Here is a 12,921-nt window from a genome sequence, read left to right on the forward strand (position 1 = left end):
ATGACAAACCTAGAGAGCATCTTAAAAAGTAGAGACATCACCTTGCCAACAAAGGTCCGTATAGTAAAAGCTATGGTTTTCCCAATAGTGATGTATGGAAGTGAAAGCTGGACCATAAAGAAGGCTGATCGCCGAAGAATTGATGCTTTTGAATTATGGTGCTGGAGGAGACTCTTGAGAGTCCCATGGACTGCAAGAAGATCAAATATATCCATTCTGAAGGAAATCAGCCCTGAGTGCTCACTGGAAGGACAGATCGTGAAGCTGAGGCTCCAATACTTTGGCCACCTCATGAGAAGAGAAGACTCCCTGGAAAAGACCCTGATGTTGGGAAAGATGGAGGGCACAAGGAGAAGGGGACGACAGAGGACGAGATGGTTGGATAGTGTTCTCGAAGCCACCAGCATGAGTTTGACCAAACTGCGGGAGGCAGTGGAAGACAGGAGTGCCTGGCGTGCTCTGGTCCATGGGGTCACGAAGAGTCGTACACGACTAAACGACTAAACAACAACACTGTTTAAGCAGAGATGTTGGTGCTCAAGCCTGAGACTTTGTGCACATAAGGCTGTGGACTTTCCCCATAAAACAGAGGTGGGGAACCAGTGGGCCTCCATATGTTGTAGGACTCTAACTCCCACCACCCCCAGCCAGCTTGGCCAGTGATGCCACTGAGCTGCTCAGTTGAGCTGGAACTCTGTACGCATCCTGGAACCCTGTGTGCAATTTGACTTTGCTGTGAGCGACAAGATCATCACTGCAGCAAATCAAGGAAAGCATTATGGTTTCCATACCTGCCACGAGCAATTGGTTGCACCTGCCTAACTGATCCTCCGGCCAGCAACACCATTAATAATTTCCTACAGATGAACAACAGTCAGGATGAACAGGAGCCAGCTGGCAAGCGCACCCCACCTTAACTGAACCAAGTTCTCTCTGCATTTTCTGATAGGTGCATGCTCATCCCTTTTCCAGCAAAGGTGAGCTCTCCTTGTTTGAATAAGCGGGGTGGAGACATGCCTCCAGCCCTGTGGTGTGAAGCTTAGCTGGCATGACTCAAGATGTCCCAGGAAACTCTACCTGTAACCTTTGTCATTTGTGATGGCCTGGGATTCGGGCTCGGACTCGGAACCGGAGGAGACTCAGTCTGCACCGGATCCTTTGCTTCAGGCATCATCTGAACCAAGTCTGGGGCCTGATCCTGAAGAGTCCCAGTCTGCAAAGGTTCCCCTGCAACAAACACCAGCTGGGCCAAGTCAGGGGCCTGAGCCTGCCCTGGCTCCAGATGCGGGGATGACCTCGTTGCCTTCAGCTGGGCCATCACTTACAGTTGCTCCACTACTGGTTTGGTCAGGGGAGGCTGAGGCCGCCCCTGGGCCTAGTAACCCACCGATGTCTCCCGAGCTGCAGAGACTAAGGTCTGAGAGAAGGGGAGACCTGAGTACTCACAGGAGGAGTGCTCGCTTTCGGGTAAAACAGGGAGGTGAGTCACCGGGGGATCAGGACCGGCCATTACCCCGACAAAGATAAAAGGCTGTCGGACCCTGCCCCAGGTTGCTGGAGCAACATTGCTGTATGCTAGATCCTGCCTGAGATCCTGTACCTGTCCTTGCCTGGTTTCCTGCCTTGTATCCTGCCGTGGTCCCGTTGGACTGTCTCCTAACGGAACCTTCGGATTCTGCACCGGTCCTGGACCGCGTTTAACGGGTTACCCCCAGACCCAGCACAGTCATGTAATGGCACTTGAGTCCAAACCCAGACCTTTGGAAAAGCCCTGTTTAGAGTCAAGGCACGGTTCCACTGGTAAGTTTCCCCCCTCTGGCTAGGTGCACATCATATCCTGGTTTGCTCAAGTTTTGGGGATACATGCAGAAAGCTGCTCTCCATGCAACTCCAGGCTCAGGAGCAGACATTTCTCTTTCTCTTTAAATGTAGACGGATCCCTTCTATACCTCTTTCTTCCCTGCGGTCCTTGCCTCGAAACCCCCCCCCCTTAATTAGGACTTTCTGGAAAGCCAGTGTCTTTTGAAAGGGAAATATCCTTCTATTTTTGATCCAAGATTTGGTGGGTTCGCAAGAACCCAGTGAACTCACAGTTGTGGAGAGGATAGGGAGTGGCCTAGGGGCTGGGTGACAGGGCACCTCACTGAATGCTGGGATCATGCCGCTATATTTGATGGAAGGCTTATCTAAACAGATAAACCTCCCTCCAAGCATCTAAACCTAGCTGTGACTGTGCACCCATTGATAACCCCACCCCCTAAAAGCTTGGGCTCATCACTGCCATTCTATCCCTTCCCCATTGTGACAGGCAAATGTCAGAGTCTCAACTATCTTATTTCTTTCTATTTTCCATATTTCCATGATCACATGGCAAGATAGGAAAAACTGCTGCTTTGAATATAACAATTTCCTTTCCTGGTCCTTTTGCTCTCCCCATAGCAATTTTACCAGCACAATCCAAATCCAAGATCTGCTGCGATGAGCAAGTTTGGCCTAGAAAGGTTTGAGGCTGTCTCAGCGGAGCCAATTTGGGCCATCCTGACTGAAGACGTGGGGCTGCGCTGGCATAACTCCCTGAAAACTCAGCTGAGCTCAGCTGGTGAAATTTAAGCAGGCAGAACTTACAAATCGGTCTCGTGTCCATGTATTGCTTTCGTTTATCTGTACTTGTTCTTATCCTTCCCACAACTAATCACATTTTGAGTCATGCCTCTTTCTTAAGCACTTGGGGGGACGCAGGTGGCGCTGCGCTCTAAACCACTGAACCTCTTGGGCTTGCCGATCAGAAGGTTGGCGGTTCAAATCCCCACGACGGGGTGAGCTCCCGTTGCTCTGTCCCAGCTCCTGCCAACATAGCAGTTCGAAAACACCCGCAAAGGTGCAATTAGTAGTGCAAGTGGTTGTCTCACCCTTCATAGGGCCGCGGGTGGCGCTGTGGTCTAAACCACTGAGCCTCTTGGGCTTGCCGATCAAAAGGTTGGTGGTTCAAATCCCCACGACGGGGTGAGCTCCCATTGCTCTGTCCCAGCCCCTGCTAACCTAGCAGTTCAAAAGCACGCCAGTGCGAGTAGATAAATAGGTACTGCCGTGGCAGGAAGGTAAATAGTGTTTCCGTGCACTCTGGCTTCTGTCACGGTGTCCCATTGTGCCAGAAGTGGTTTAGTCATGCTGGCTACATGACCTGATAAGCTGTCTGTAGACAAACTCTGGCTCCCTTGGCCTGAAGCGAGATGTATGCTGCAACCCCATAGTTGCCTTTGACTGGACTTAACTGTCCAGGGGTCCTTTACCTTTTTTTTACCTTAAGCACTTATAACAGTGCAGGTAGTCAGTGTTGCTTGCCCTAGGAAATTGGTATGTGCCAGTGTGGTGTAGCCAGTGTGGTGTAGTGGTTAAGAGCGGTAGACTCGTAATCTGGTGAACTGGGTTCGCTTCCCTGCTCCTCCACATGCAGCTGCTGGGTGACCTTGGGCAAGTCACACTTCTCTGAAGTCTCTCAGCCTCACTCACCTCACAGAGTGTTTGTTGTGGGGGAGGAAGGGAAAGGAGAATGTTAGCCGCTTTGAGACTCCTTCGGGTAGTGATAAAGCGGGATATCAAATCCAAACTTTACACACACACACACACACACACACACACACACACACACACATTCCCGAGCTACCTGTTTCCTGGGTCTTGCCATAAAAAGCAATGAAGAAGGAAGAAGGGCTCTGATAAATTCCCCTTGGAAATAATTACAGAACCTTAGCATTCAACTGCACTGTGCCAGGCAGTTGTTGAATGACATTGAAGCACTCATCAGCATAACGCAATGTGTGTGTGGGGGGTGTGTGTGTGTCCTGAGACTGTATGCTGATTCCACACATTTCAATTTTGTTCGGACTTCTTTCCATTGCAAGTTTTGGGCAACTCTTACTCAGCAACCTGGACATAATTTTAAAAAATGCTTGATGCTGATGTGCCCTGGAGAGAGAACCGGCTGGCAGGCATCAAGAATTATTGGCTTCTTGGTTATCCGTTTTAATGTTCCTTTTAAGGTGGTGGTGATAGTTGACTTCCATTTTTTAAAAAAAGTAAAGAAGTGTAGCTTTGTTGCATCTCAGTCCTGTTGACTTGTGGCTGAGATACCAGGAGGGTCCCAAGTTGTTCTTCCTCACTGTGGTACTTTGAATTACACACTCCTCAGTTACTCCTGCGAATTAAACTCTTAATTTATTCCGCCTGGTATCCCTAGATGCAATATAATGCCCTTTCTGCAGCATAAAGGCTTGGTTTTTCTGTGCGCTGTCACCATGACAATGTCAACCTTGATCTGCAACAAACCATGAGTGCTGAAATATTGATGTCTGGCTCTGTGTTAAAAATGTAAGTAAATGGGCATCTGTGGTTTAATCTAGGGGAAAAGGGGATGTTATGGGAATAGGCAGGCTCAGAGTAACACTTTATTGCAAAAGTATGCAAGATTAATAATTCAGGAAGGCCGGAGTCTTAGTGGCCAGAGAACTGATGTGCAAATAGTTTAATTTGCAAGTTCATGCTCTAATAATAATAGAATGGAGATCCAATTTAGTGAAGAATAAATTTTTTTGGAGGCCCCCACTGCTCTATATTTCTATTGTGGAGCAATCTACACTACAGTGGTACCTCAGGTTACATATGCTTCAAGTTACATACGCTTCAGGTTACAGACTCTGCTAATCCAGAAATAGGGCTTCAGGTTAAGAACTTTGCTTCAGGATGAGAACAGAAATTGTGCTCCGGCGGCGCAGCAGCAGCAGGAGGCCCCATTAGCTAAAGTGGTGCTTCAGGTTAAGAACAGTTTCAGGTTAAGTAAGGACCTCCGGAACGAATTAAGTACTTAACCCAAGGTACCACTGTAATTCACTAAGTTTCTCACTGCACAATCCAACATATATGCCCAGGATGCAATTCTATCTCCAGCCCCATTAAACTGAATGGGACATCTTTCTGGGTATAGAATGTATAAAACGACACCTGTGCTTCACTTTTTCTGGTCAGCCTGGGAATATTGCACTCAAAAACCATCCCTCTTGGCAGGCTGCAGAGGGTGCAGCATCTGTAAAGGATGACTTCTAAATATGTCTTGCTTAAAACTAAAGCAAAGCACTCTTCTATATATAATTGAAAGGACTGCCGACAGGAGCAAACAGGGAAAATGGGGTAAGTACAACCTGAGTGAAAGGTGTATCAATTTTTCATCTCCCAAAATGCCCCAAGGAGCAAAAAGCGAAATACATGGCATCTTAAATGATAAACTGATATCACTTTGAATTTGTAAGTATACTCTCCCTTTTTTTATAAAAAAAAAAAGGATAGTAGGTTTTCTATTTGAATTGGGGCAGCAGAAGTCAATGCTGGGGTGTATGCTTGAGCTCAGCAACGAGAAATCTTGTGCCTCTGTGTGGGTGTGTGTTTTGTGTGCCATGGGTGCTTCAGTGAAGCTGTTAAGTTCACCAGCACGAAAAAGCTGCTGATTTGAGCCGTTGTTTTACTTACTTGGCACACACAACACACACACCAGGGTGATAATATGGCGCCCTCTGAGTGAAGAAAATTTGGCGTGCACACACACAATATTTCTTATTTTCACAATAATTCCTTTCGGTACTTTGAGTAGATGCCCATTTAAATATAGGTTGTTGTTGTTATTGCTGTTTTGTGCCCCCTCAGCTTGGTGCCCTGTGTGGGGGACCACCCATGCCACCTGAAATCCTGCACTGCACGCACACTTTACACACGATATACAAATTACATTAAGGTTTTTCTCCCTCTGTTCCCAGAGGGGTTTCTCTGCTTCTAAGTCCTTGCTGAAGAAAGTCCATATGCAACTTCTAAGTCAATTTGCACAGAGTCCTGCAATTACTTAGAGTTCTCTGAGTAGTCCTGAAGTCCGGCAAGGAGGACCAACAAGGTTCAAACAGGTTCATCTCAGGAATGTGCTAGAATGAGCCAGTTCTTTCCTCACTAATGGGATTAGCCCATTAACTGCATTCCTTAACAGTCAAGACCTCTTGAGTGCCTTGACTTTTCTCAACTCAGCCATTGATTCTTTCTAAGTGGTTTGTATTGTGGTCCTTCCCTTTCTCAAATCCACGCTCTTCCCCACCCCTCACTTCCTTATTATTTATTTACATAGACATCACAGTCGAGAAAGCTAGTGCAGCATAGTGGGTAAGAGACTGAGCTACAAATTCGGAAATCACCTCTGCCATGAACACAAGTAGGCAAGCTACTCTGTCTCAGCCTTAATCTCCCCTTCCCCTTGAAATTGGTAGTGGTGGTAATAATGCCAGCTTGCTTTACACGGTTTTAGAATCATACAATTGTAGAGTTGGAAGGGACATAAGGGTCATCAAGTCCAACCCCCTCCAATGCAGATATCTCAGCTAAAGCATCCATGACAGATGACTATCCAACCCCTTCTTTAAAGCTCCAAGGAAGGAGAGTCCACCACCTCCCAAGGGAGACCATTCCACTATTGAACAGCTCTTACTATCAGAAAGTTTCTCATGACATTTAGTTGGAAATTCCTTTCTTGTAACTTGAAGCCAATGGTTGGAGTCCTACCTTCCAGAGCAGGAGAAAACAAGCTCGTTCCCTCTTCCATGTGACATCCCTTGAGATATTTGAAGATGGCTATCATATCTTCTCTCAGACTCCTCTTTTCCAGGCTAAACATACACAGCTTCTTCAACCATTCTTCATAAGGCTTGGTTTCCAGGACCTTGATCATCTTGCTTGTCCTCTGCACATGTTCCAGCTTGTCAACATGTTTCTTAAATTGTGGTGCCACAGTATTCCAGGTGTGGCCTGACCAAGACAGAATAGAGTGGTACTATTACTTCCCTTGATCTGGACACTATACTTTTGTTGATGTAGCCTAGAATAGCAATAAGGATTGCTACCAGAGAACACATATGGAAGACCTTGTGCACTACACATATATTAAGTATTATAATAAAAAATGTTGCATGTCCAAAGCAGATGGAGATATGGAAAATCTGTGTTCTTTTCAAAGTAAAGCCTTTTCTGGCGGCAACATTTGACATTCCCCTCTGCCCGCAACAAGGCAGTACGCTGCCTGTGGGTTCCACACTGAGGTACTCTTGCGGCCTACTTGATATAAAGACTTGGACTACCCTGTTATAGACCATTCTGAAACAGAAAGAAGGAACAGAGCATCCCGGATAGAGAGGAAATATGAAATCCCTTCCCTTACCCTGTAACTATTTTATATAGTTCCCTACAGTAATTCAAAGGGAAATGTGGGCTAGGGAGAGTTCAGCCTTTAAAATTTCCTTTTAGAGCATGCATTACCTCTGGATATCCTGTAGCTTTTGACAGCTTGTAATATAAACAGATTTTGAGGGAAAACGCTATGAAGAAGATAACTTTTGTCCATTTAAGAAGTTGGGAGTCCACTTGTGATTTAGCCGTGCTTTACTGCACTATGTAACTTTTCTTTCCATGAGTGGAATTGCAGCCGCGAGCCTCAATTAGAGCACCGTTTGTTGGCGCTTCTGTGGAGTTTATTGGATTTTGTTTGCTCCGAATGGGCAATAAAAACCTCCCCGGAACAATTAAGGTGAATGCTCGCTTCTCCTTTGTAGCCTTTTGTGCTTGCATGGCCAAATCCTCATGTTAAATAAAAGAGAAAGTCTTTTAAGACTCCAGGAGAGCAATAAGCTGTTTAAGTCAAATGATACTACCTTGGCCATAGCAAATTCTCTCTCAGCATTAAAGAGAAAGAGAAATCAACATGCTCTGGATAAAACATAGTGACTGCCTTGGAGTCTTTACCCCTGTATTTCTGTTGTATTTTTCTTTTGAAACTGGTTTTGTGGGTCTCTGGGCTGTAATAGTGTGTGTGTGTGTGTGTGTGTGTGTGTGTGTGTGTGTGTGTGTGTGTGTTTTCTCCTAAGAGCTGACCTGCTATGATTGCCTTATTGCTATCCCAAAAGAAGCTACCTTTTCTCTCTACATATCAATATAACAATTGTTGTTTAGTCATTTAGTCGTGTCCGACTCTTCGTGACCCCATGGACCAGAGCACGCCAGGCACTCCTGTCTTCCACTGCCTCCCGCAGCTTGGTCAAACTCATGCTGATAGCTTTGAGAACACTATCCAACCATCTTGTCCTCTGCTGTCCCCTTCTCCTTGTGCCCTCCATCTTTCCCAACATCAGAGTCTTTTCCAGGGAGTCTTCTCTTCTCATGAGGTGGCCAAAGTATTGGAGCCTCAGCTTCACAATCTGTCCTTCCAGTGAGCACTCAGGGCTGATTTCCTCAAGAATGGATAGGTTTGATCTTCTTGCAGTCCATGGGACTCTCAAGAGTCTCCTCTAGCACCATAATTCAAAAGCATCAATTCTTCGGCGATCAGTAATGACTTAATATTATACTGTGCTTTTCCCAAGTGCTTAATGCAGTTCACATAACAAGATTATGGTAATCTTGATCAAGTTTTTATTCATTTATTGTGTATTTTCTATTTGCACTGGGACCACCACATCTGAAAATGAGACATTAGTTCCTTGGACTCCTGCTATTATTCTGGATTTGCATTCTGTGGCGCCTGCAATATATGTGATGACTTGAGAGGGTTAAGATGCTATATTTGCCTTCATTGTAGAGAATTTTCCCTCACCCAAGTGGATACAGTTTTCATTGGCTTCCTCACCCACATCTCAGACCACTTTTCACCCATTATATGGTTTTCCAAATCTTGTTCTCAGAGTGCTATACTCTCCCCATGAAGCAACTTATATATGCTGGAGACTAATCCTCTAGGCTGCTGTGTGGAGGTTCATGCTAGCTTCTGGAATGGTACCAAAGCCCTGTCTGTCTGTTATGCTGTTATACAGGGATCAGCAAGAAGTGTACTCCTTGATTTACTGGAAATCACGCTGCACAGCCTGCTTTGCAATATAGCCTTTGACTGGTCTCTGGTCACAGTGAGCCTGTGTTTAAAAAAGCATTTAAGCCAATTTAGCCTTGCTGCTTCCCACTCACTCCTCTGACTCAAAACTTTTGTTTGCTTGTGTGAAGGACCATTAAAGGTACCAAAAGCAGCTAAGCTTTTTATACCACCCCTTTCCAGACCGCTAAAGACGCCTTCAAGAACGGGCTTATTGGCTTGTGCCAAGTTTTCCTTTGCTGTAAATTGAAATTTTTAATTGTTGTTTGGTTTCGCCGCTGTTTGGTTTTGAGTGGTTTCATGACGGAGCTGTCAAGCTGTTTGTGCCTTTAATTATCTATTGATTAGATTTATTTACCGCCTTCCTGCAAAAGCACCCAAGGCGGTTTACAATACAGTGGCACCTCGGGTTAAGTACTTAATTCGTTCTGGAGGTCCGTTCTTAACCTGAAACTGTTCTTAAACTGAAGCACCACTTTAGCTAATGGGGCCTCCTGCTGCTGCCGTGCCGCCGGAGCCCGATTTCTGTTCTCATCCTGAAGCAAAGTTCTTAACCTGAAGCACTATTTCTGGGTTAGCGGAGTCTGTAACCTGAAGCATATGTAACCTGAGGTACCACTGTATAAACACTAAAACAAATATATGATCCCCCCCCCTTGATTTTACTGTTTTTTCTTTCGTAAACTGCTTTGAGAGAGCTGGGGTTTTTTGGGTGTGCACTTTCGTTCTACTATTTGTATCTACTATATTATTTAATGAAATAAATAAATATATAAATTGAAACTGGACAATTGGGTCCTCTCGTGGCAACTGGTATGTATGTCCCCTGTCCTGGGCTGCCTTGATTCTGCCTTCCCTCCTGGCACACAGGTCCTCAGCAGATCTTTTTCAGACTTACTTTTTAATGGAATCTGTAATTTGTGCATAGGGACGTGGGTGGCGCTGTGGGCTAAACCACAGAGCCTAGGGCTTACCGATCAGAAGGCCGGTGGTTTGAATCCCCGCGACGGGGTGAGCTCCCGTTGTTCGGTGCCAGCTCCTGCCAACCTAGCAGTTCGAAAGCACGTCAAAGTGCAAGTAGATAAACAGGTACCGCTCCGGTGGGAAGGTAAACGGCGTTTCCATGCGCTGCACTGGTTCGCCAGAAGGGGCTTAGTCATGATGGCCACATGACTGGCTGTACGCCAGCTCCCTCGGCCAATAAAGTGAGATGAGCGCCGCAACCCCAGAGTCATCCGCAACTGGACTTAATGGTCAGGGCTACCTTTACCTTTAGTTTGTGCATATCTTTTCCCTTCTCTGCATTTTTTATTTTTAGCAATTTTAGTTCATCGTTCCCTGCTCTGGGATTGAAATATTAATGGAAGAATGGGTTGCAAATGAAATAATATAATTAATTAAATAAAACACATTTTGATAGAAAACGTTAGGGTTTCCTATAATTAAATCTTGAACTCCCCACCCTCCCTCCCCTGCCCCCAGCTGTCTTACTTGAATAGTGTTTTATTAGAAAAGATACCCACAGAGTTCAATTATTTCATTTCGGGGGTTTTAAAATAAGATCTAATGATGCTGAAGCAAAGGTTGCGCCAAGGACATATGAAACTGCCTCATCCAGAATCAGATAACTGGTCTATCTAGCCCATAGGATGTGCTCATATCAGTTCACAGTCCAGGCCTTTTCACCAGGGATTGAACTTGGGGTGTTTTCCTTGTGCAGCACATCCTCATTGACCTGTGCTGCTTCCCTGTAGGAGTAGAGAACCTTATAATAATGTAATAATAATATTTTATTATTTATACCCTGCCCATCTGGCTGGGCCTCCCCAGCCACTTTGGACGGCTTCCAACAAAATATTAAAATACAATAACCTACTAAACATTAAAAGCTTCCCTAAACAGGGCTTCCTTCAGATGTCTTCTAAAAGTCTGGTAGTTGTTTTTCTCTTTGACATCTGGTGGGAGGGCGTTCCACAGGGAGGGTGCCACCACCGAGAAGGCCCTCTGCCTGGTTCCCTGTAACTTGGCTTCTCTCAGCGAGGGAACCGCCAGAGGCTCTCGGCGCTTGACCTCAGTGTCCAGGCAGAACGATGGGGGTGGAGGCACTCCTTCAGGTATACTGGCGGCTGAATGCCCCCCTACAAGTCATTTTCCCAAGGGACTTTCCTGAGATAACACCCATTCCTGGTGCTGCTTCACATCCTCCTTGAGCGTTTTTGCCGAAGTCCTTGAACTCCGATCATGCCTCTTGTTTTTCTGGGTGGAGAACAGAGAAGGTTGCGTGAGGATGGGAAGAAACTAGCCTGCCGTACAAAGGTGGCATTTATATGAATTGCCCCACCCACTTTTGCATCTAACCCCGCCCACACTGCCATGTGGGCTTAAGCAGAAGGCAATGAGGGCCTTGGGTTGAATAGGATACCCCACTTCTGCTGTAAGTTATGCCAGGGAAAGCAAATATACAATAACCACCATGCTTGGGAAGAGCAAGCTATGCGCTTCTGCTTTTCTCTTAAGCTTCTTTCTGGTGCTGTTTCAAAACCACTTCTTTGCTGAGCTACGAGAAAGGAGTCTAGGATGGGAATTCGTCATATTTATCCTTTAGGGGAAGGGAGGTTATTTTCTCTGGCTAATAAGGCACATTTCTCTGACTAGCGGTTTGGCTTTCTTTCTTTTCGGAGAAGAATGCGAACTAGGCAAGAAGAGCCAGGTGCACTGTACACATACCAGCTGTTGTTCATCTGGTGCTCAGTACCAGAAAAGGCTCCCAAGGTATCTGTTGCGCTCACTCTGCTTCACCAAGTGGTGGAGGCTCTCCCGGGAAAGAGATAGTTCCCTTCGGAAGGAGAGATTGCCAGAGCCTTAGGCTGCAATCCTGTATGCAGTTTACTTGAGAGAGCCCTGTTGAATATACAGTGGTACCTCAGGTTAAGTACTTAATTCGTTCCAGAGGTCCGTACTTAACCTGAAACTGTTCTTAACCTGAAGCACCACTTAAGTTAATGGGGCCTCCTGCTGCCGCCACACTGCCGGAGCCTGATTTCTGTTCTTATCCTGAAGCAAAGTTCTTAACCTGAAGCACTATTTCTGGTTTAGTGGAGTGTGTAACCTAAAGGGTATGTAACCTGAGGTACCGCTGTAGGGAGATTTACTTATGGGTAAGCATATATAGGATTGCTTTGGCTATCTGGTCTTTTACCACAATAAAGATTGATTGATTGATTGATTGATTGATTGATTGATTGGATTACACTGTCCAGGTCAGGGTTGGGGGAATCAGTGCCCAGCAGAAATGACTATTAGACAAATGCCAACCTGTGATTTAGATAAATGAAAGCATGCTGATAATTTGAAAACGTGGTAGGGTGTCATCGCATACACTTTCCCCGAATCCTTACAGTGTTACGGGTGTCACAAAAATGGATCCATCGTGTAGATTATGTGCCAAAGGTATCTGACATTCTTATCAAGTTTCTCTATGCAGCTTTTAAAAGGTCAGTAGCACACACAATACACTGATATAGAAGACTGCTTTCTTATTTTCCCAAATTACCGTATTTTTTGCGTTATAAGACTCACTTTTTCCCTCCTAAAAAGTAAGGGGAAATGTGTGTGCATCTTATGGAGCGAATGCAGGCTGCGCAGCTATCCCAGAAGCCAGAACAGCAAGAGGGATCGCTGCTTTCACTGCACAGTGATCTCTCTTTCTGTTCTGGCTTCTGGGATTCAGAATATTTTTTTTCTTGTTTTTCTCCTCCAAAAACTAGGTGTGTCTTATGGTCTGGTGCATCTTATAGAGTGAAAAATACGGTAGTTACTATTGCTTTCATATTCCACCTTTCCCGAAGGAACTCCAGGTGGTATACACGGTGCTTCCCCTTTCCATTCAGTCCTCACAACAACCTAGCGAAGTAGGTTAGGTTGAGACCGTGTGTGAGAGATTGGGCTGAGTGGGGGATTTGAACCCTGGTCTGCTGTGT

General features: G+C 45.6%; 1 long non-coding RNA gene across 1 annotated transcript in view; it reads left to right on the plus strand.

Annotated features, from left to right (window-relative positions):
• Positions 1-4,660: 4,660 nt before the first annotated feature.
• The window catches only part of LOC308569802, a 109,603-nt gene continuing 101,342 nt past the window's right edge, over positions 4,661-12,921 (plus strand). Inside the window, exon 1 of the long non-coding RNA XR_014000868.1 lies at positions 4,661-4,811. This is a non-coding gene — a long non-coding RNA (uncharacterized lncRNA). The remainder of the gene's footprint in view (positions 4,812-12,921) is intronic.

The sequence above is a fragment of the Podarcis bocagei genome (assembly GCF_964188305.1).
Source record: "Podarcis bocagei genome assembly, chromosome: 12".
NCBI classification, from domain to species: domain Eukaryota; kingdom Metazoa; phylum Chordata; class Lepidosauria; order Squamata; family Lacertidae; genus Podarcis; species Podarcis bocagei.